This window comes from Protomyctophum bolini, assembly GCF_963924005.1.
Source record: "Protomyctophum bolini genome assembly, chromosome: 23".
In the NCBI taxonomy this organism is placed as follows: domain Eukaryota; kingdom Metazoa; phylum Chordata; class Actinopteri; order Myctophiformes; family Myctophidae; genus Protomyctophum; species Protomyctophum bolini.
The window spans coordinates 21,288,887-21,313,399 of NC_137884.1; the positions used below are offsets into that span (position 1 = coordinate 21,288,887).

Genomic DNA, 24,513 nt, shown 5'->3' on the forward strand with positions numbered 1-24,513 from the left:
ACTCTTTGTGTGAATGTTCGGCGGTGGCATGAAGCCATTTATATCATGTCATCGCAGCTTTGTCTTCATACAGCACATGATCTCCCTGTGAAACTGCTCCATTGGATGGTCCCCGTTGCAGCCTCCTTACTTCAAAAACACCTTCACATGGTCTATAGGTCTTAAAGGTTTCATGACATTAATTGTCATTTATTTTTTCGTTTTTCTTCTTAGGTTTTATTATGGCCTTAATTACACCCCAAAAAACCTGAACTTTGAACATTCAGTGGATTTTCTGTGGTCTGTGGGAGTTTTCTTTTAGGTTTGGAAGGCTTTTGAGCTGCAATGAAAACAGGCAAAACAGTGAAAACGGTGACACCCGCCTGGCAAATCCCATTGACATATATGGGATTTGCAGGCTGTGACATCACAAACAGCAGGTTTGTTTATGGTTACATCTGAGTCAGAGTGACGTGGCTGTGGTCCTGCCTATACTGTATATGGGCGTATCAGGTTTGTTTATGGTTATGTGTATATGAATGCAGATAGAGATTTGCAACACATGATACCAGGTTGTGTTTATGATATCCCGAAGCATGAGCCATTACTCTCGCCATTCACGTTATGACTAAAATAAAACGGCAGCTTTGAAGAGCAGCAACAGAAATGAAGGTCATTTCCCCCGAGAATCACAGCAGCACACACGAGCTGAGGAGTTGTAAATGCACGGACACCCGTTGTCACTGTGGACGTCATCGCCTCCATGGATACCGCATCGAAATCTGATTAGGGAGACTTGTTTGCCCCACGGGTTAGAGAGCTCTGCTTATTAGACTACAATACATTTACAATTTCACATTCTCTCACTTTTTTACTTGCGAGTTTAGCCTGACCTTACATAATGCCCCTTCCAGCTAATCACGCTAATTAGGGACAACATCAAGGGATTTTCTGTAGCAGGTTTTGCAAGGTGTGTGTTGTTGTTTTTTTGCAAACCCAATACAACTGTCTTTTCTCAGTTCAGTTCAGGTGGAGTCCATGTCTGCTATCATTCTTGACTTAGTCCCAATGGAGGCTGTCAATTAGACTTAACGATGCGGAGGATTCAGACACTATCCATCACAAGTCATCGTAAGCGCTCTCCGTATGTTCATGGTAATGAGTCGGTAAACATCAATCAGTGCCAATCAATACAGCATTTGTCGTCAAATGGGTTTCCCCACATTTTGCCACTGCCAGTTGTAGAGTTATGTTTTATTTATGATTTTAAACTAAAGTATATTATTCTTCGACAATGAAAAATCCAATCATAATATTAAGCTGAGAGCAAATGCAAATGGTAACGTTTTAGTGTAAATAAATAAATAAATAAATGGAGTTCATTAACTTTTGAATGTAACGCTGTTATGGTAATGAGACGAATCAGTGCACTTGGACTTTTCACTTGCACAGTAAATTCCTCAGCGTTAATTTATTCATTTGTACATCCTTTGAGTTATATTCAAATTCAGGATTTTTCCAGATTGACGCTGCTTAAATCTGCCCTGGTCCGACTCCTAACAACACTTTGGACCTAACGGGAGAATCTTTTAGAAGCCTATATTGGAGTCATTGATGGAGAGGTTAAATATACTATCTTGTATTGGCGCTGTGTTGAGAAAAGACATTATTGGACACCAGACTGCGTCAGCCCCTCTCCGAACAGAATAAACAACTGCATAATGTTACTACTGCATTTTAATTAGTTATCACTTCTTTAGCTACCGTATAAGCAAATTGGCACAATGAGCTCCAAATCCTCCGCACTAAGCTCTCCTAGTTGGCTGTGGCTTGCTAGGGCAACTGAGGCAAAGCTGCTCCGAAGGAAGCCACTTATAAATGTATCTGTGGTGAATGGTGATGGTTTGTCGTTCAATTCCTCTCCGGCTTAACGTACTGTAATCTAAAGTGATATACAGCAGGGAAGGCCTCCACCTAATATGAAAAGTCACTAATTATAAATGTTTGTGAAATGGACACAGTTTGTTTTAAGAGTTACAGTAGCAGCACATCCTTCCACTAACATGAAAGCTGAAAATGTGTCGACTGACAAAATCTGCAAAACTCTGAAGTTAGGTTTTGTTGATAAAATGTCAGTATCATGGTCGGTGTCATGTCAGTTTCATGGTCGGTATCATGGTCAGTATCACGGTCATTATCATATCAGTATAATTTCTGTATCAGTATTTGGCCAATATCATGGTCAGTATCTGGTCATGCTCAGTAATCTAAGTATCGTGTCAGTATCATGTCAGTATCATGGTCAGGAGAAGAACCTTGCTCTCAATGTCAACAAGAACAAGGAAATTATCATGGGCTACAAGAGGCCGGGGAGAGAGCACGCCCCTATCTTCATTGATTGTGTTGCAGTGGAAAGGGTCAGTGACTTCAAATTCCTTGGTGTAGACATTGTCAAGTGGGACACATACACCATGTATTTGGTGTGTATGTTGTTCTACAACAACACCATCTAGAGCATCCTGTCAGGCTGTATTACCTTCAGGTATGGAACTGCACCACCCAAAAACCCTTACAGAGGGTGGTGTGTTTCAAAGATGTTTTCTGGGGGTGTCGGTGTAAAATGTCATGCTGTGTCCGAGATTAGCTGTACGGAGTCAGTCGGACGGACGGACGGACAGACAGACAGGGGAAAAAGTGTTTTACTTTGCATGCAGGCCCCCAGTGAAACTCCTCATGGTGAAAAGAAGTGTGTATTGAAGAGACATGCGTTTGTCTACACTCTACAGTACACCCTCCCACATGAACAACTGATTGGGTTTAGTGACGGGGTGGGGAAAAGTTAGGAGGGGAGATTAAAAAAGCTTTACATTTCAGTCACAGGGATCTTTCTCAATATCAAACGTCTACCATGTACTGTAGGCTTTATACAGTATTCTTTTTACACTGTGTCAAACCAATCTATTTATTCAACGTGCGTTGTCCTCTTGGAATACACGCATGCTATTGAAAACTATTCTTTTCCTCTGCTAAGCCTGTATTCAACGGAAGCCTTTTGACTACTTCAGAGCTTAGAATTTACACAGGGATGAAAAGATTTGAGCTCAGAGTTCAGGGCAGTGTTGCTTGGAGATAGGGGTTAACCTGGGACCAAGGGGGTGATGAGACATACTGTAATAAAAGATTTGGTATGGATCACAAAGGTTCGCTCCACAGAAGCTCCTCGGAATCCCTCACAATGCAATCACATTTAATTATTTTGCACCCCGTTGATCTGACACTAATCGTGATTGTGCTGGCTGACATGAATCTTGTTTTTCTCCTTTTATTCTTCTTTTCTTTAATCTCGCTTTATCTGGGAAGCCACGTACGCGAAAGCAATATTGATTTGAGTTGAATCTACCTCCAGACTGTACCAATTCACCATAGTGTCTGGATGCAACCCTCCTGTTGTGAAAGTGCTTTACAATTTAGGCATTTAGCAGACGCGAGGCACTTACAGTAAGCAAGAACAACACAGGGTAATACATCAAATGTACAGTATTGAAATAGTCATCTAGGATCATAAGAAAACCAAGAACCTATCATCCGTCTAACAGTAGAATATCTGTACATCGAAACTATAAACACTATAGAATGCTATACAATGTAGCTTTAAACGTGTCGTGAGCTTGTAGATCTGCTACCTTTGCTGATTTAGAGGATTTTTGAATGCATTTTAAATTGTTGGAAATGTTTGAAAATAAATGAAGAATAGGGACACCAGTTTGAGAGTGGTTTAAAGCTGGCACAATAATCCTGTGAATTGAATTTAAGACTCTTTTGCAGGAGACATATTCAGTTAATTGAATTCTCCATTTACAAGATGTTGCACAGCAGAGGATATTATGACTGAGGGAAATCTGTCACAGAAATAAAATGGTGCATGCATGTACAGTATATGGCACTTTACAATGGGCATCACATTCTCTCATTCACAGACAGAGAGCAGAGAAAACCATGCAAGACACCAACCTGCTCATTGGGAACAGATCGGGATTAAGGGCCCTATATCTTGCACCACCCCTTACCCCTGTGGGCTCCATTTCCGTCACCGCTAAACCTCTTATCCCTAAACTTCTTTGCCCTTTTTTTACTATTTTGCTAAACATTTTTGAATAGTAAAATAGCCAGTCTACAAGCTCACAATGTGTCAATGTAGATTGGCTAGTTGAACTATTCAAAAATGTTTTTCAAAATAGTAAAAAAAAAAAGTCAAAGAAGTTTAGGGATAAGGGGGTTTAGCGGTGACGAAAATGGAGCCCTATGTCTTTTTCAAGGACACATCTTGTACAGTTACTAAAGTAGACTTGAACCTTGGGGAACCAGGGATCCTTTCGATTCCCAAGTGGCCGCTACACCTTGTACAACTGCTGCCCCCTCGAAATGCATGTTAGGGGTTAGCAGAGGTGGCCATCTTTCTCATTGCTGATGGAATGCTAATCTGAAGCAGACGTGGCCCCAGACTTTTGTCTTATATTGGAGCATCGAGTTTAGGAGAGTTGCTATAGGCTCCTCCTAATGCCTATGATGCCATTGCAGGATTAGGACAGCTCACTTGTACAGACGTGGCGTCTTTAAGTTATTTCATTTCCTTCCGTTGGGAAGATTTTGAATAAAGACCACATTTCATCTCAAGTTCGTCAGCATTAGTGTCACTTAGCAGCTTCACGACTTCATGAATGAGGCAAATAAATAAATAAATAGATTTTTATGATTTACAGTAGATGATGTTCAAGTGATAAAGATCCCCTCTGAATCGTAAGTACCCTCGGGCAGATCGGGAGGCGCTTCTCCAGATTAACACCAAGGCACTGCTATATGGAATTAATTCACAGGTTTTTGTGTGTGTGAGAGAGTTTCGTTTTATCTCAACCCTGCAGAATAGCGCGACGTTGTCGGGGAAAAAATAAATTAATCCTTCAATGGCGGTGAAGTTGAAGAGGCCCATTCACTTCTGCACTTCACTGATAACTTGTGCATTTGGCTGCGTATTGTGTCGAGGCAAGTGGTTTCCTGAAAGCATGCGGCAATGCTATTTTCCGAACTTTAAAAGACACATATGTTAGGCTGCACAGCGAGGCTTGATTGATTTGGTTAAAAACCAACAACCTGCATGTTTCCTGTCGATGTTTGGGCAGGTTTAGAGAAATCTTCCACTTTGCTGCTAAGCAGGCCGCGGCATGCATTAAATATTCATTGTGGTTAAGTTTGAAATTATCATTTTGAATAGTCAGCAGTTTATATTTCTCTCAGACTCAGTTTAACAAATAGGCCTACATGGGCATGTTCTGTGGTTGAAATGGATTTATAATGAGTTAGTCAAGCATGGGAATGAAAAAGTTCCACTGTCAGCTGGATGACATTCACATTCACACAGTTCTCAATGCTGGTGGAAAAAGACACGCATAGGACCTTCATGCTGATTTCATAACTATGTTTGTCATTCTCTCTCTCTCTCTCTCTCTCTCTCTCTCTCTCTCTCTCTCTCTCTCTCTCCCCATTATACTTTGTTGTAAGACAAATACCCTCCTGTTTAAGCTTTAGTCTACACACTATATTCTTGCCATAACTAAGCTTCTAGATCTGTTATCTATGCCGGACATAATTATGTCAGCATGGGTTTCTAGACTATAGGGTTCATCTCGTACTGGCGTCATAGACGGGACTCTTGACAGTGGGTAATGTATACCATGTTGTGTATTGCATAACCGAAGAGGCATGCGTTCGTACTAGTGCGGTTAATTGCAAGTAATGTTCCGTTGGAAATCATTGCTCTTGTCATACAACATGGCTATTCAACAAAACATAAATGGACTCTGCACTCTCTCTGTCGGTGAGACCACCGGGCTGGCAGTTTACGACCAGGCTCTTTCATGTAGATATGACAACGTCCTTAAAACATTGCTGTCTTCGGAGGAACGAGTGACATTTTGGATTTCACCCTATAATGAAAGGGGCGAGTGCTCTCTTATAGTGATAACATTCACAACCAAGAAACTAGTCCCCCTCCCACCCTGGGCTTGATCTTCACACTGCAGACATTTTTCCGGAGTGATTTCGAGGGATAATGACACTCACAAATCATCCGCTGGGCAGTGGAGCTTGCGGAATTGATGTGCCTTCATTTCAAAACAATGGAGGTGCCTTATGATGTCATAACTTAGGAGGCTGACAGGTTGGGGTTAGGTGGGTGCATTTGGGGTTCCGAGGAAGGGCATTGGAGCTACAGCAGGAAGGAATGGCTATACATCAATCAACCAATCCCTGTGTCGGGGGTGTTGATGGGCAGACACATGACATGTTCCATCACACTGTTTATACTGGACACATTGACAGCCTTTACTTAGAAAACCACGCTGGCATATTTCCCTATGGGACTTGTAATGTGTGTTGGCGCCGGTCCACCCTCGCCAAACATGCCAAAAAGATAAGACCATCTCATCACGCATGCCCTTGTCACTGAATAAAGTGTCTCTTTTCATTTTGAAGCTAATCTTACTATGGCCAGGAACCTAAAAAACTGAAAGATTGAATGCATTGTCACAGCTAATTCCGTCGTATGAGTCTGGAGCGGACACCCATTCTATTTACAGACAGGCAGATATTGGCGTGGATTAGAGAGTTGCTTGGGTTTATGTGAGAGCGATTGAGTAATGAATTATTCATGTTGGCTAATGGAAGAAGGCCATGTAAATCTCCGGAGTTTTTGAGTGGGATTCACTCGCAATTTAGCTGAGTTGGGCACCACTGACAGTCTGATTTAAACACATTGATTAAATTAAACCGAAAAGTATATTTGTCAAATGTAAAAATCATAGCGGCATTCATCAGCCACATTGACTCCTCTAATGAATTATCTTGCTGCTCATTGACATATTTCATCATGGGGTGCAAGGGTGAAGCGCACATCCTGTATGAGGAGATTAAAAAGCCACTTGGATGTGAGAAAGAATTATGGATGATGGAGGAGCAAGGCTTAATTGGAAATTGATTGACTTGGCCGGCTTCTTTACACACCTGGTCTCGTAACATTTGGCGTCCCGCATGCATATGGACTTTGATGCATTTTTTCCAATAAGCAGCTATACGACGCCCCAAACCTTTTCGTACTGTCATTTTCTCCGTGGAGAAAATTGTGCAGAAGAGGAACCCATCTTGCCTCACCAAATCCAAGCCATCACTTCAAAGAGAGACAGGGTGGAGATGATCTTTTGCATGACGGATGGAACTTTCCTGGGCGTTGAGTTGCTGCGGAATGAGCATGCGCCGCCTATCTTCCATTTTATTATTCCATTACCCTTCCACAGCTAGTAGGAACAACCACCACCGTGGGCTCACCAAATCGGGACAAAACCAAGAGTCAGAATCAAGTCAGCATCAAGAACACCAATAAGACGCCTGGTGTCCTTTTCTGCAATCAAACTGATCATCAGTTATTATACACAAAACACAATGACACTAACCTCAGCTTTTTTCCTTTGATGGGCATAATGATTACTTTAACCTTTGTAAATCGATGAAGAACATTTACTAGTAAAAGAATATTTCTACATAATGTGACATTACCGTTAAATTAATAATCTGAGAATGTATTGCTTCTCTGAACGCTACACACATGGCATATACCGCTAAGCAATGCCTGGCACATCGCAATGCGATTATGGCCTGTGTGCAATGCACCAGTGGGACTGCTGGATGTAATGGTGGCTAGCCCGGTGATGGAAGGCTGGCATGCGATGCATGCGTGGCTTCCCACATCAGCGGGCTCCACATTGGAGACTGACAGCCAAGCGTGAAGGAGGATTCAAGCAGGCCCGGCCTGGGGAAACTCCTCCTGTCTGGCTGCTCATGTACGTCAGCACGGGTCACTATCTGCCACAGCGGGGGGAAAAAACAAGAAACACGCACGCCACGCACGCCTCGATCTCTTCCAGGAACAGAGCTCATCGGGGCCTGTCAGCCTGGGCCGTGGAGGTTAAAGGAGGTCAACGTGAGCAGAGCAGCAGCGGGCGGACATGTTGTCAATGCTGTTGACAACAAGACGGATGGGCCAATACTTGCAGGGGAACTGGCTTTACTTTGCCGTTTATTAACGGACTGTACTGCCCTGCCGAGCGTGGATGTGTCCCCCAAAATGCCTTGGTATTATATGAGCATTTTAACGACCCCCCCCCTTTGTGCTGCTGTCTCTTGCGAGTACATCTGCATTCTCTCTCTTATCCCCAAATCGTGAGTCCACGGATGGATCTAGTGCAGTGGTTTTCAACCAGTGGTCCTTGAAGGGGTGCCAGGTGGAGGTGGTCCCCAGCTAATAGATGGAGAGTTGGTAACCAAATGGACCCTTATAGATCTTTAAGTCTTGAGAGTGTAAAATGAAACCGGATGGACCATTTCACAGACATGCGCAGAGTAAGTTCATTCAGGAAACTCAGTGCCGTTGCCGGCGGCCGTTCATTGGGCAGCCCCAGCATCATGTTCTCACTCACACGATTCACTTCATCCAATCACACACATTCCATCTTCATGCCGGCTATTTAAACTGGATGTTTGCACTGCTCATCTTGCTTGAGGCAAGTAAATTGACCCTATGGGAGCCAACCCAGAGAAAAGCCAGGAGGGGAAAGAAGCGCAACAGCTTGGCTGACAACACTGCAGAGCTCAAGAACCTGATGTGGGATAGGAAATTGTGGTGTGATCCAGGAATCCCGAGTTGGTGTTGGCTAGACCTCACTCTCGCAGCAACTAATTCCATTCATGAGTTGTCCTGACTGAACTTACTTTCGTGCAACGCTACCATGTTATGATGAAGTGTGGAATTAATTGATGAGCAGAAAAAAATAATTAAAACCAAGAAGCATAAAAAGTGAAAAACAACATGGTTTGAGTTCCCGACATCCACGATATAAGTAGTTACTGCGCCATGCAGGCTGGTTCAGCCTGGCACACTCATTTGTCACTGCTGGGTGCCTTAAAGGCAATCCAACAGCTAACATTAACATAGGCTTTCTGTGGGGCACGGGCTTCATTATTGAGCAGCATGGCCAAAAAAAAGCAAGAAAAAAAAAAGACCATTACTGCTCCGAAGATTATAGATGGAGAACAGGGGAGAGATGGAGAGCTAGGAATTATTAGAGGACTGGGGATGGGGGATAAGGGGAGTTGATGAAGTGGCCCCGAGAATGAGGGCGTTTGAATGGAGGAGGCTACTCAAATGTTTTACCTAAGTAAAAGTATCAATACTGCAACGTAGAAATACTCTGTTACACAAGTAAAAGTCTGGAATTTCAAAATCTATATAACTACAAAAGTATTGGCGTCTGAAGATGTAAGAATGTACGTATGTAGGGCTGAAGTGGGTTAATGTATGTTTTCTAGTCAAAATTAAATTAAGTAACTAGTAACTAAAGATTTCAAATAATTGTAGTGGATTAAAAGTAAAAACAATTGGCTCTGAGATGTAGTGGATGTAGATCGGGAATTGGAAATACTCAAGTAAAGTACAAATACCTCAAAATTGTACTTAAGTACAGTACCTGAGTAAATGTACTTAGTTACAGGAGGCTAAATTTGACCAACAGAGTTCCCGTAAGGGTCCCCCATGATGTTGACACTCCGTGTTCTACTGTGTATAGCTCGGACATGGAACGGGAGAAACTGGACCAATAAATCACCAGGCGATAGATAATTGGAGCGAGCCGGCCACTGACTCCCGGGGGGGATAGTTCCAGAGTCGGCTGTTAAGTGACGTTGTGATTCACAATTAACTCAGAGAGGAGGGATGCGGATTTAGTTCCCTTTTGCATTAAATATAGGAAGGTAAGGCGATACCTGATGAGATGGTTAGTCATAACGCCATAGCGATTCTGTTGAACCGAGGAATCATCGCTATGCTTCAACTCGTATGACCAGAGTCTCTCCGCAGGGATTTGCCGTCTTGACTGCGAGAGACTGATGAGTATTGTCATTGTCGGGCAGAAACCTTGTATTATTTCTCAGGAAATGGATCAATACTATCCCACTTTCAACCTCGCCATGCCTATTTCGGTCATGTCATTGTATGATGATTCAAGTTTCTTTATTAGGAAAAGACCCCTTGAGATGGACCATCTCGTTTTCGAGGGGCTCCCAACACAGATACATGTCACAATCATTATTGTACATGTAAACAGTAAAACAAAACAAATTACATACAACTAACAGGGCCTAGGCAAACTATTTTTCAAAACTGGGAAAGCAGATCTACAAGTGTTTGTGGAACCACTTGCGGAATATCTCTTACAATCACTCACTGCCACAGAAAAGTGTATTAGTTGCGCAGGAAAAAAAGTCAGTATGTGTATGTCAGTGTTGATTAAAGCTACAACTAAAGCTATGACGAAAAATGTTCGGCGACCACCTTATTTAACTGACGATAGTAAATAAATAACGAAATAAAAACAAAGCTACAATGACTAAAACTAAGACTAAATATACTACATGTAGCCGATCTACAAGCTCACAATGGGTTGTGTTGTAAGCTTGTAAGTCTGCTATTTTCAGAGTGCAACCAAGTGTAAAGTCAGGCATTACAACGGCATCAAGGCCTGCCAAAACGCATTTTAGTTGACAAAATCAACTATAGATTTAGTGGACTAAAATCTCATGATATTTAGAAATTTATCTCATGATAATCATTGTCTGCATATTTATCCACCAGAGGGTGCCAGAAATGGCACTGTAACGTGGGCTGAAACACAGTCATGCAGCTCAACTCTGCACACCTCTGCTTTCCTTGTTTGAAGGTATAGATTAATATTCATATACATTTTTAAAGATTAGAAATATAGATCGATGGTGAAAAAATTCATGCTTTATTGGCAAATGAAAAATGGGACCTCAAGAAGCCCTCATGGCTGTCAAGAATGACTTAAACCCTACCCTAAGGGCTGATTCATACTCCTATTTTACCGCTGTTTCGGCGCTGTAGTGCCGAAATGATTTTGGCTCGTCAGAAATTTCCAGTAGCACCGAAGAGACGACTTTAGGACGGTACCCGTCCCCCCGAACCTCAAATGACTTCACATTGTAGGCTCTACAGCGCCGAACCGACTTCTATTCGGCTCTAAAATAGGAGTATGAATCGGCCCTAACACTGACCTAACAATTTGTGGACTATTGTCTTGTACAGAATAAAAATTCCACCACCGCAGAGTCTAGGTGTTTGTATCGGACTATCCGGCATAAGCATCTATCTGTACTACCAGGGGAGCCCAAAAGGTAGATTTTGATCAGATCCCAAAGGCTGTGCAGGTAGAACACATGACATGCCCCTAAATAATTATAATTAAAATATTAAAACTTATTTATAAACAAAAATCGCAACGCAACACTCTTCCATGGGCTATAGACTGTAAGGCTATGAAGCAATATAGCACTAACGGGCAACGGATAAGGGATCTATTAAAGGCAATGGCACGTGGACTGGTGACTGTTTCATTATTGTAACGCCCAAACCACACCTATGCATAATATAACGGGTAACAGAGGTGTTTAAGGGATTTAGACAGGTAACCAAAATACCAACTTTAGTGGGGAACACCCTTTCCCCACTCCTAAATCCCCATGGCTTTAGAAAGATGAGACAAAAATGGAGCCCTTAGTGTCATATCTCCCATTGATGAGAAACACTTCTGAGTTATAAGTACGATGCAATGTTTTGTTTTCAAGAGTGTTGTGCACAGGCGCCAGTAGTATTATACAGTTATAGAAAAATGTTCCATACAGAATGGGAGGAAGGCTCTCCCCCCCACTATTTCCCATTCCAAGTGCGTTTGCCCCCCTCAGGTTCAGCAATGGGATAATCAATTTTTGTTGAGCTGGTCATTTTAAAAGTAGTTCTCAAGTCCATAGAAATAGAAAGATATAGATGCCTCCTTTGGCTCTGGGGCGTGTGTATCTCGAGAGTAGGCAACATGGAGGCAAGCTTTTGCGGAAGTATAGTCTACGCTGTAGACTTACTTAGACTTAGACTCAGTTCGTCCCGTTCCTATTGGAACATTGGGCGACGAGTCCTCTCCATTTACTACGCTGTAGTATACGCTGGAAACACATGTCTGAGGCATCTATTTTATATATATATATATATATATATATATATATATATATATATCCATGCTCAAGTCTATACGAACACAATTGGCCGTGTTCCTATGGCCTGGGCGGCACCTGTTGAATGGGAGGAGTATAGGATGGAGGAGTTATGTCCTCCCGGTGGGGGCTCCTCACTGGCAAGTGAGCAGCTAGAGTACAACAACATCAGTGGCAAGCAGCGGGAGGAATATTCATATTGGCGACTAAGTAATTGTCTACTCCAACTTTACAATAAACAAAAAGACCATATATTGAACAATGTATTTATGGATTTGCGGGAAGCGACGTACACCCGTCTCATTCAACACAGTGAAAACCTCTCTTGTACTCCCCAGTACCAGCGTACATGGGAATGAGACCTCCATCATTGGCTATGCGGTGAGATAGCCTATTGATCGCACTGGTAGAGACTAGTGTGTAATGGGGGGGGGGGGGGGGGGGGGGGGGTGACCTTGTCTGCTATTCGTCTGATTGACAAACGGAACAGGGTTCAGCAGCATAACAATCTTCTCGCAGCTTTGATATTGTCCTGCTGGGTTGTGTGCTTTGTTTTAAACGAGCACATGCATTGCAGGGCCTACAGTATACGCGTTGGAAAATAAATTGATATTCTATGAATGCTTTATATTCTTTCTACAAGGCTGTGCTGAAGTTCATTTCTATATTCCATGGTCAGTCAGTGGGGTTTCTCCCTTAACTCCTGCCAAGGTGCTTGACATTTATCATGCCGTAACACACCTCTGCTTTCCTTGGAAGTCTATTACTCCCTCTTTTGGGGACCGCTTTTTCTTGAGTGGCCTGTCAAGAGTGTGGACGTAAAGTGAGGTGTCTGTTTGTGTTCCATTGGCACGCCATATCCTCTTGGCTCCCTCCGCGGTCCCATCTCTGTCAGGTCAAATAACATTTCAGATGTGGACTTCATGTTCCGACACAGTGGGGTGACTCAACGGTAGGCCAAAGAGAATAGAAGAACTGAGCAGAATCTTAATACAAAAGGCGAGAGAACTTTCCCCATTGATCCCGTGCAAAATCCATCTGAAAAAAATAAACCCTGCAATGAGTTCCTCTGTGTGTGCAGGTATACGTGCACTGTAAAATCCTCAGGGTTGGTCTGACTACTCTGACTCTGGTCGTGTGCACAAATTGCGGTTACATTTGTGCCATTTCTGAGAGTTATGAATGGATACATTAACACCGAGAATGTTACTGTGTACGGTACATATACTACACAGACACAAACACATGTTGGCATTTCCCGCCAAATGTCAAATCATTCACCTGGAACCAGTTACACAAACCCTCGGGACGGAATGTCAGGTCATTCAGACCGCTGCCATCTTGCCAGAAAGTTGTTTTTAGTAAAGCAACCTCCTGCTGCCTCCTGCATTATTTTATTATTATTATGCAAATTCAAAACAGGGTAGTTGAGTGATTATCCAACGAGCACACCCAAAGGCTTCACTCACACCTTTCGATCTACCATACAACATTGATGCATGCTAGATGTAGCCTAAACAAAGGGTAAGTGTCATGTCCGCCCCAATGCATTTCCAATGGAAGTAACATGGTTTGACACAACATTTTTGTTGTGCGGCTTTCGGCTGTGTTTTTCGACTGCCCCCCTCCCCCTCATACAACATAAATGTTGTGTCAAACCATGTGACTCCCATTGGAAATGCATTGCGAGCTTGCATCAGTAAACAAGTCTCATGCATCAGCTATACATCAATCTGTTGTGCAGGTGTGAGTCAGGCCAAACTCATAAGTAGCTCATAATTGTCTACGGTGGATTTTTATGAAACAAAAACTTTACAGATTGAAAGAGGATAATTCAAGCTTTCCATATACAGCTGCAATGTTGGTGAGTTTGACGTTGTTTAATACAATTAGATAGGACTTTTCTGTCTGGATGAATGGGCTGTCTATGGGAAGTTGCACCTAGATAGCACCTTGCTGGCAAGATGGCAGCGGTCTGAATATGGTCAATAGCCAGGTCTGCCGAGGGGAAGCTAGGTCTGAAATGACTTGGTCACGTTGAGCTTGTGAAGTGTACACGTAATCTCACACAACACTTTGTCTCCACTCTCCACAATAACCCGGTCATGTTTATCTTTTGGAAGTATCTCATGACCCGGTTTCCTGTGCGACTCGGCATGCATGTGCTGTGCTTGTGCTGTGGCGTGTCTGCATACTCAACTGATAAAACCAAGCTCTGAAATCCAGGACACTTGTGTTTCTGGGAAATATAAAATGAAAGAGAGCTTGCGCACCAAAATGCCATCGAACTACGCTGCAGTATTTACTGCCATTATCTGGACTCTGTCTCACGTTTACTTTTAGAAAGACAGTGTGGACAGCCATAATAAATTGAACGTGCTGACCACATAAAAGGAAGCCAGAGTTTACTGCTCCCCGAGACAAGGAAAGTAACAGAGGGCGAGCCAAGTTATACACAAGCTAATAAACGGGTCCTCACTTGCTCATGCACAAACCGTAACGCGAGTGTTCTCACAGGGTCCAATAACAGCCCATGATTGTCAGTCACGCGACTGCATCCTCCCCATCTCAGCATGCAGGTCCCCCACCCCCATCCACCTCAGACAAACGGGAATGTTTACCTGTGATTTGATATGCATCAGTGTCAAGGGTTTAGTTTTATCTGTGGAGCGTGTAGGCCTATACACAACATTTAGCCTGCCTGGTGTCCATAGCATAGTCTTGCTTTGGCTGCTCTGATTCGTCTTTGATTTCATGGATTGACTTTCACAGCCCGACGCCGGGGGAATGTGAAAAAGGCAATTATACTATAGGAGGAAAGTTTGGGGCAATTTACTGACTGGTTTTACACACTTATTTTCTTTCAGCTGTAGTTATTTAAGCGGAAAGCTAGGAACCGCAGTAAAAGTCCTGCGTTTTCATTAACGGAGTGTAGAAATGGACACTGAGGTAAATGGACACTGAGGTAAATGAAGATTTTGCTGTGAATAAAACCAATTTCTGAAACTTTAGAACCTTTGAAAAGGGTATTCCATTAAAAGTTTGATTTGACATTAAATGGCTGCCTCTGGCTAGAAGGGCCATACTGTAGTGGTTTCAAGTGGCCACGCTGTAAAAGGCTTTTGCCGGAATGAAATTAATCAGGACATCTTTATACCATGCCCCCCAGAGGTATGTATTTCAATTTAAAATGAACATACAGTAGTTCAATTATCTCTCTTGGCAATGTTCAGCCAGGTAACCTATGAAGCATTCCACATGAGAGTCATTTTAAACCATAGATATATTATCAAAGAATCGATAGGCCTTAATTTTGTCCTCTCAAAATGATTCCTTCCATATATCATCCCTGGCGCACATTTTGCGTTATGTTTTATATACTTTGAAATATGTGAATAATGGCACATAATGTATTTATGTTCTTCATTGGAAATAGCAATCAGTCATGCCTTTGCCCTTTCTGTTTGCAGCACAGCACCATCTTGAATGATGGCAGTGGATAAAACATATGGGCCCAAGAAACACTTAGCAATAACAGTTGCATGTACAAAATGTCACGGAGAAAGGCTAAGTCATTAATGTTGAATATTTGCATCTCTGATGCACATTTCCTTTGCATATTCAATTAAAATTGGCCTACTTTGCTTTGAGAAAGCCTAACAGATTACACTGTATATCCCCAGCCTTATGGTGTTGTTGGTGCATGGGTATAGTGGAACGCCTGATTTCACAAGATTAGCTTCATTTCCCTGTACTCCTTTTTAAATGTCAACTGGTTGACAGTAAAAGCCGACAAAAGCCGATTAATTTCCCAAACTGAAACAAACATGTTTTGTTGTACTTGTTGCAGATCCAGACTAGACTGACATCACAACACTCAATATTTGAGCATGCCTGACACAGAACTCCACATATGGGTATAAAAGGGACACAGACAGATGGGTGGAACGGAACAAGTACTCTGACAATGGGTATTGCATAGCCGCGTGGGCCATGGATCCCCAACTTCCATCGTTACCGACTCTGTGCTCTACAGCCGTGCACCGGTCTTAACAGAGGGAGGTTAATACCGTGTGCAGACTAACTACTTTGTCATCTTCAAGGTAGCACAGCAATGTTCTGGGGGGGTGATGGCTAGCGGGACGGACAGAGCACAGTGAAATCATCCGTGTTGATTTAACACCGGGAGTGCACAAATGTAACCAACTATCGGTCCATTCGGTTACATTGCACAGTACTCCGTTATTGGTCCATTCGGTTACATTGCACAGTACTCCTATTGGTTCATTCGGTTACATTGCACAGTACTCCTATTGGTCCATTCGGTTACATTGCACAGTACTCCTATTGGTCCATTCGGTTACATTGCACAGTACTCCGAGTTACAAGTGGATAAATGACCACAGCGCCTTTACTGCAGTGGTTCTCAAATGTGGGGTATAGGTACCCCCTGGGGTCCTTGAGGGAGTTCCAGGGGGTCCCCAACTAAATGATAGTTTGGAACCAAATGGACCCTTTAATGGGTCTGTAACTCTGAGAGTGTACAAATGGCAACATATGTACACTCTCAGAGTTAAGTTAACATTGATTTTACAATATAAACTGGGGTCTCAGACTAGATAGAAATGCCATTAAATGGTCCATAGCATAATTCATGTCAAACTGGGGGTCCTTGAAATTAAATGGGTTGAGAATCACTGCTAGAGCCATAAAGAAATATTCTCTTTTTGGATATCTCTTCAAATGGGGCTCTGCAGGCTAATTAGTGTGAATTTGACATGAAAGAGTTTGGGAACCACTGCTTTACTGTGTGCTTGCAACTGATGGAGGGGCTATAGCGCCCCTCAAGAATGACATGTTGGCATTGTGGATTGACAGCAACACCTCGTTTGTCTCGTTATGTCCTTGTACCCACATTTTTGGCTTAAAGCGAGGCTAGCCAGATGGGCACTCTAATTAAGACGTTAATTAACTTACAGTCGTACACCTGAATGTTTTTATTACTGCTATGTCCAGCTTTTGGTGTATGTGCACAAACCTTGTCCTACACAAGCATTAAATCCCGACAATGAACGGACAATTTTGAGTGTTTGTGTAAACGCAGACATTGAAGACGAACGTGAGGACGCAGATTCTGATTGGCCGGAATGAGATGATGTCTGATGATGTACGATGATAAGATCGCCCCTCACTTTACACGGGTGTAATTATTTATTTTTTTGTCTGATGATTGTCTTTTTGTCAGACGACGTGGTTTGTTTGGGTCTGATCTAATGCTGTCACACTGTCAGCATGACAAATGCCATATTTGGGTGTATATCTGCAGTGGGACCTCATGGTTATGTCTGTGTCAAAGTGAACAATAATATGGTAGGCTGTCTGGATCCCTTTTAAATTAATATAGGATGGCTATGGTTACTTACTGTTAATGTTAAGAGGATTAACTGACTGACATTTTTATACCGGCCTTGTGGGAGAGTAAATTACCATCTATATTAATTAGGGTAATTCTTCTAAAATCAATCAATTCTCTAACTCCGCTTATGATATTTCACAATTGGCCATATCAGAGGACATGCATGCATGTCCTTTTGATGAGCGGGCACATTTGGAGCTTTCCTCCCTTGCTTTAAATATGTTCAGACAGTCCCCCTGGGCCTGTTAGTGCCTCTGAATGATTTAAGGCGTATTCAATCATGCCAGCAGTCCACAGGAAGGAAAAGCCACTGAACTGAACCGAACTCAGGTCCGAGACTTTTTAAGAGACGTATAGATTTCTGCCCCACAATACTGTCTGCAGGCCCTCTTTTTGCTGCCTAATTGCTCGATAGTGCCCACAGCGCCCAAATGAAGTAACACCTTTCGGTAAAACACCCACACGCCAGCCTTCATCCCCCCCCCCCCCCCCCCCCCCCCCAACCAAGCTGAATTTACGCTATGAAATTAGGGATGAGAGAAAATAATCACCCTTCCATAAATACCATCCTATCAATCCCACCACACCACCACAAAATTGTTTTAAAAATACCAGCACACCGTCCGCGCGTGTGTGTGCATACATGTATTGTACATGCACTTGAGGTTAGAGAAATAGCAAAGCCGCGTGGCATTGTAATGTCATGTGTCTTGCAATAACCCATCATGGAGGAATTAGGCCTGCTGGCAATTACAATGTCCCTTTCCTGTCTGACGGGAGCAACGAGCCACGCTGAATGTTTTATGGAGCCAATGATAATGAAGGAGCCAGAGCTTGAAGCAGCAAGCTGGATTTATATGGTGCCGGGGCTTAGCACAATTAACCATGGGCAACAGCAGCAGCCAGCGTTATTGCAGGGATGAGTGGCAGGACTTGGAATCACCTAAGGCTTTTTATTTTGGAAGCCATGTCTTGGAAGTCGAGCACAATGGCAGGAATCTCCATCTCGAGAGACATCCAAGATAGTACTACAACTGCTCCTGCAGCTGTCGCCGCAAGTCACAAAACTGCTGCGGTTCATAATTTCATAGGACAACTTAGAATGTATTGTGCTCTTGACTTGTACTCTACAAAAAGGGGGGAGATTGTGCAAACAATGCCGTAAAGCAGAGAAAATCAGTCTCTCCGATCTCAAGGCGGCTGACATCTAGCCCGAGAACAACGTGAAGTGAGAGCCAGCTTGATTCCAACCAAAGAGTGTCATTCTGTGAAACCACAAAGGCATCACTAAAGATATATCGTAGCCTGTTCATTCAGCAGAGAAAAAAAGGAAGTGAGGGGAGAGAGAATGGCAGAGCAGTAATTTGAAGTGAACAATATTCAGGGCTATATTGCGATGATTATCAACAGATCTTGCAGTATCGCCATGGTGACCTCCTTTGGGAGACTGACCCACTTCAACTTCACACCAATTATTAATTTCCTAACTTCCTTGAAGTTATATCGGTGCACACTTTCTCTTGTCCTATACCTCTACGGTCTACAGTGGTATTTACTCTCACAAGCCTATGCATAATTTAACTCTGATAATGTAAAATTGGAAAGTCCAGTAGTCCACTCTCAGGATGTTTTGAGAATGTAAAATTGGAAAGTCCACTCTCCGGATGTTGCTGTGCACGGACACTCTTCCCTAAACTGTACGTTTATATATAGGCTGATATTTCATACGGCTATGTGGACTAGTTGAAGCAGCTTTACAGCATTGTATTTTATGACCAATTACAGTGTGCCCGCCATCCATTTGCATGCTGATGAAATATGCAGATGCAATGCGGTTGAACCAGCCTCTGTGAGCACTGCTTAGACCATTGATTCAGAGTCTTTGTTACAAATGCAATTACATTGGTTTGTTTAGTCTAACTCTGTCTGTCTCTCTGTCTCTCTCTCTCTCTCTCTCTCTCTCTCTCCCTGCTAGATAATGATCTTTAACGAGGAGCCATCCTCTCCCCCCAATCTGTTCCAATCAATGCCATTCAGTGTGGCGGTTTAGTGACACTTTATATTGTAAGCACTGCGAGGCGAGCGCATCAGAATCTGATAAGTACATATAGGCCATCTACTGGGTGCGGTAAGCAATTGTCCTGTGGAGAGAACACTCATTCTCAGGCAGGGATTGACAGCCTGATTTTAACGGTGCACCATATGTCAGCAACTAGAAATCAACGGGCGGCGGCAGTCAATAACGAACGATATTGCCTGAGCAAATATATTTCATGTGATGTGATGTGGTGTGGAGTACTTAGACTGGCTTAATATGTCTACACAAGCCTGGCCTGCACTGTGTCAACAGACCTTTATAATTTCAGTCATTTGCACAGATTATTGCCAAAAGCACTGTGCGTGTGCGTGTGTGCGCCGTTTGAGGAACGGAAACCTCAAACTGCACTAATAACAATCCTATCTTCTAGAACGTTGCAACACTTCAGCACTGCTGCTGCTTCCGTTTGTGCCAGTGGTGGAAAAAGTACTCAATTGTTTTACCTAAGTAAAAGTATCCATACTGCAATGTAGAACTAAGTTACTAAGTAAAAGTCAGGAATTCAAAATGTACTTGAGTAAAAGTACAAAGGTATTGGTATCTAAATGTACTTAAAGTACCAAAAGTAGAAAGCACTCACTATGCGGAATGTCCCATTTCAAATGTTCATTTTCAAACGTATACCAATATTTTTAAAATATCCGATCTACAAGCTCACAATGCGTCGCATCACGACACATTGTCGGCTTGTAGATCGGCTTGTTTTCAAATGGCCGGCTGAAGTGGTTAATGTACGTTTTGTCATAATAATAAAAGTCTACAAAGTAACTAGTAACTCTAGTTTTCAAATAAAGTAAAGTAAAAAGTACTGGAAATTGGAAATATTCAAGTAAAGTACAAATACCCGAAAATTGTACTTGAGTACAGTACTTAAGTAAATGTACTTTCCACCACTGCGTCTGTGCTCAATTAGACCACCTTCCTCCACCACCGCTGCCTCCAGCGTATCCATATGAAGACAAAAACAACGTTGAATCACCATGAGAATATAACAAATAAGTGTGTATAAAAGGATGGAAAATGAAAATGAGGAGCAGCTCAGTGCAAATGGCGGTGGGAGCGTGTGTGTGTGCGTGCGTGCGTGCGTGCGTGCGTGCATGCGTGCGTGCTGCGGTTGAAAGCATGATAATTAGACCTATATCTGCAACATGCATGTGCATTCTATCACTTCCATGATGTGAACTGTGCCGTGCTGCATGAATGAGAGGTTTGTGTCAATGGAATGTCCTAAAACTCTCTCTAACTTGGTTGCACTTCTAACACAAACACAGATTTGTGGAAGATAGGACTGTTGACATAAGTCTGGTTGTCTGTCACCGGCACCCTCTGTCTCTGTCTCTCTTTCTCTCTCTCTGTCTCCCCCCTCCCTCCCCCCTCTCTCGCTCCCCTCTCCCTCTTTCTCTCCTTCCCCCTCCCTCCCCCTCCCTCTCTCTCCCTCTCTCCATCTCTCTCCCTCCCCCTCCCTCTCTCTCTCTCTCTCTCTCTCTCTCATAAAACAGTGTGTGCATTCTCACTTCAGGAGTGATGAGCGTCATAACATCAATGCATGCACATTACGGTTTACAAGTACTTGGCAATAGCCGTCAAATTATTTGAACATTTGAGGTGAGTGATACATACAACGGCCATAATGTGGACCACCTGCTTGTGTGTGTGGTACTCATCACAGGAGCCATTACGGACCGTAGATGCACCGAGACAACATCAGCACTTAATTCAGAAGGACTGGGAATTGGATGCTATTTCCATCTTTCCTAGTTAATTGATGCCCACACATATCACCACCACTAGCCTACATAAACATAATCACATGCTCATGATCTCATTCTTTCAATGACTAACGTACATTCTTTAAACACGCATGCACGCATGTGCACGCGTGCACACACACACACACACACACACACACACACACACACACACACACACACACTGGTATTACTGTACTTGTGAGGACATTTTACTATGGAAATGTAATAAATTCCATTTTATATAGGGCTTAAAGCCCCAATAATAACTCCTGCCCTAATCTCTCAAGACAGAATAAGCTTTTTTTTTGCTTATTTTGCAAGTTCTACTATACTTGTGGGCACTTTTGGCCCTCACAAGTATAGTAATAGAATCACACACACACACACACACACACACACACACACACACACACACACACACACACACACACACATACATTTTCGTTCTACTCTAATCTGCATTAACCCACATTCCAATATCTATACATAATAGCTATATAGTTGCGCATGCAGAGAACATTTTCCAATCGATGCACGCCGCCATGGTCAAATCCATCAGCAGCTCTGCAAGTGACACTGCAATATCTGCATCTCTAATGTAATCTCTGTTACATCTGCATCTGTAATGTTATTATCAATAGTCGGGGAAGAGCTCGGTGGGATTGCACAGAATGAAAAACCCATCAAATGACAAATTAATCACTAGAGAAGTCCACAATGTGGAAGAAAATGAAACCATATAATTAACTCCTGTGGACTTGCGTATTGGACTTGAATGGTTTTAGCATATAACTGAAGGCACTCCATGAAGCAATACCCAAGCAAGGTCAGTCCTTTCTTGCTAAGAAACCACTGTAAATGACATTTCCGAGACATTTGCATGTGCAAGAAGAATGCATGATGACACTGTGACAAACTACTAGCAGGCTAGCAGCATCAACCTCTATACCCCCATAATAAACCACAGTAACATACAACAACTTAATGTCATGCCGAGTCTTAATCAAGGTCAAACCAGAGCACTCACACAAAAGCCAATTAAGCAAAGTGAATACCTATTATGCCCAATCAGCTGTTCTCATGTGTCTTCATTATTATTTTCACTTATGTGCTATGGCGTTTCAGCCCAGCCTGCTCCGGGGAAAACAGTCTCTTTTCTCGTTTTTTCTCATCAGCTCATTCAACCACTCTTCTTGATTGACAACTTCAATTTGGCCAACTGGTCCACATTGTGAGAACACGTGAAATTAACTGTATAGAGGCTATAATTATCCATTGGCCCATTGAAATACGATATGCGCATGGACCACAAGAGAGGTTCCTTCTTTTAGTCAACAACACCTCGCTCTGCAGCGGTGACATTGTTGGGGAGGTTCTGCGCGGGGGAACCATGCACCCACCGCGCGCACAGCAGACCCTCCGTGCGTAAAGGCGCGCACAGCTAAGCGCACAGCCAGACACGTAGTTACGATCAGAATAGATCACACTGAGTATAACGTTTAACAGATTACAGATGAGACGTTTTAACGGGTATCACATGGAACATCGAGATAGTGTGCTGGTCACATTCTGAGGTAACATCGTCCTCAAGGCATTCTCCACGGTGAGACATTCAGCGGAATGGAACATGTTCTCGCGGTGGAGACAAACGCTTCACGTCAAATACATGTAGAGTGTTTTGCGTCCTCCTCACGTTATGGATAAACACTGTTCCACACCGATCCAAATCGTGCTGGTATATAGCTTCAGTTGTTAACAAACAACAACCTTTGACAAACTATAGCCTACACTTAAGGTCGTATTATAGAAAATAATTTCCTAATAACAGGTTTTCTACGCAGAAATAATTTCCTGGAAGACAACGTCTGCGACGCGCATTTGCTGTTGAATATAAAACTTCTCCTGGCGTATAGCCGCGGTGTAGTCTACTCTGTACTTGACTATTTGTACGACCTTTGGTGAGAAATTCGGCAGACAACATTTCAAACAGCTGTATAACCTTCAGGGGTCCCTGAATTAATACAATAATACAAAGTTATACGGTCTGCGGCGCGCTCATTCCATAGAATAATAGCCTGCGCCATGGCATTATGGCACAACATGCTGGAACGCAACATTTGTCTTTCTCGTTGTCTAAACCAACACAGATATTTATTGCAGGCTATTTATATTGCTTTATTTCAATAAAGCAGTGAGTGTCACAGCCAAACGTTGGCTGGGGATTAAAAAAATGCTAAATTTGAACCGTCTTCCGCGTAAAGTAAAGTTTTCATATATCGGATAAAGGTTTTTTTTCCTATTTTTTTTAACTGACTGAAACGTGTTGATAACAACACATCTTTCCTACTTCAGTTATGCACATTAGGCTTTTTTACGCAATGGAACATCTCCGCAAAAGGTGCATCGAGTTCAAAAGGGAAAAAAATGGCACCATAGGAGAAAAACAACATGCACTTTACGCAACAGTTGTTGATATATTCCGTTTACCTGCGTGCTTCAAGCTGCCATGGTCTTTTCTGGCGGCATCAGGTTTCGTTCCAGCGTCGTCTTCTTCTTCCTTCCCTGTCAGTCGGTCCGCTTCATCACACAGCTGCACGTCTGAGGACATGCTGATGGACTCAGGCATTGGTGGTTGGAGAGGCGAGCAAGCTCCTCGACTGAAAAGAGAATGGGGCGGGAGGAGAGCCCGTGTGTGTGTGTGTGTGTGTGTGTGTGTGTGTGTGTGTGTGTGTGTGCGCGCGCGCGCGCGAGGGAGGGGGGGGTATAGGGGGACAGAACAAATTAAAAGGCGGGAGAGAAAGCGCTAAAATGGATATTAATATTAAAATTAATTTGTAGGTTATATTCATTTAAGGCACACAAGGCAAGGTGCATATATTTATATATAGCCTATACTACAGGGTCTGTGTATGTGTGTGGGTGGGGGGGGTGTGCGCGTGTGTGTGTGTGTGTGTGTGTGTGTGTGTGTGGGGGGGGGGGGGGGGTCGGGGGTGTGCATAATGAAATCAATTAGACCACCATTCAAGTCAGTCAATTTTGCAGAGCTTCGATTCCATTGGCTCGTTTCAGAACCGTGGAGAGCGCAGCGCGACGCGCCTGATGAG

At 43.0% G+C, this 24,513-nt stretch overlaps 1 protein-coding gene across 1 annotated transcript in view; it reads right to left on the reverse strand.

Annotated features, from left to right (window-relative positions):
- chrm2a (cholinergic receptor, muscarinic 2a) overlaps positions 1–24,032 on the reverse strand; it is an 85,170-nt gene extending 61,138 nt beyond the window's left edge. Inside the window, exon 1 of the mRNA XM_080756857.1 lies at positions 23,897–24,032. The gene's annotated coding sequence lies outside the window, so the exon portion shown is untranslated. The remainder of the gene's footprint in view (positions 1–23,896) is intronic.
- Between the last annotated feature and the right edge of the window lie 481 nt (positions 24,033–24,513).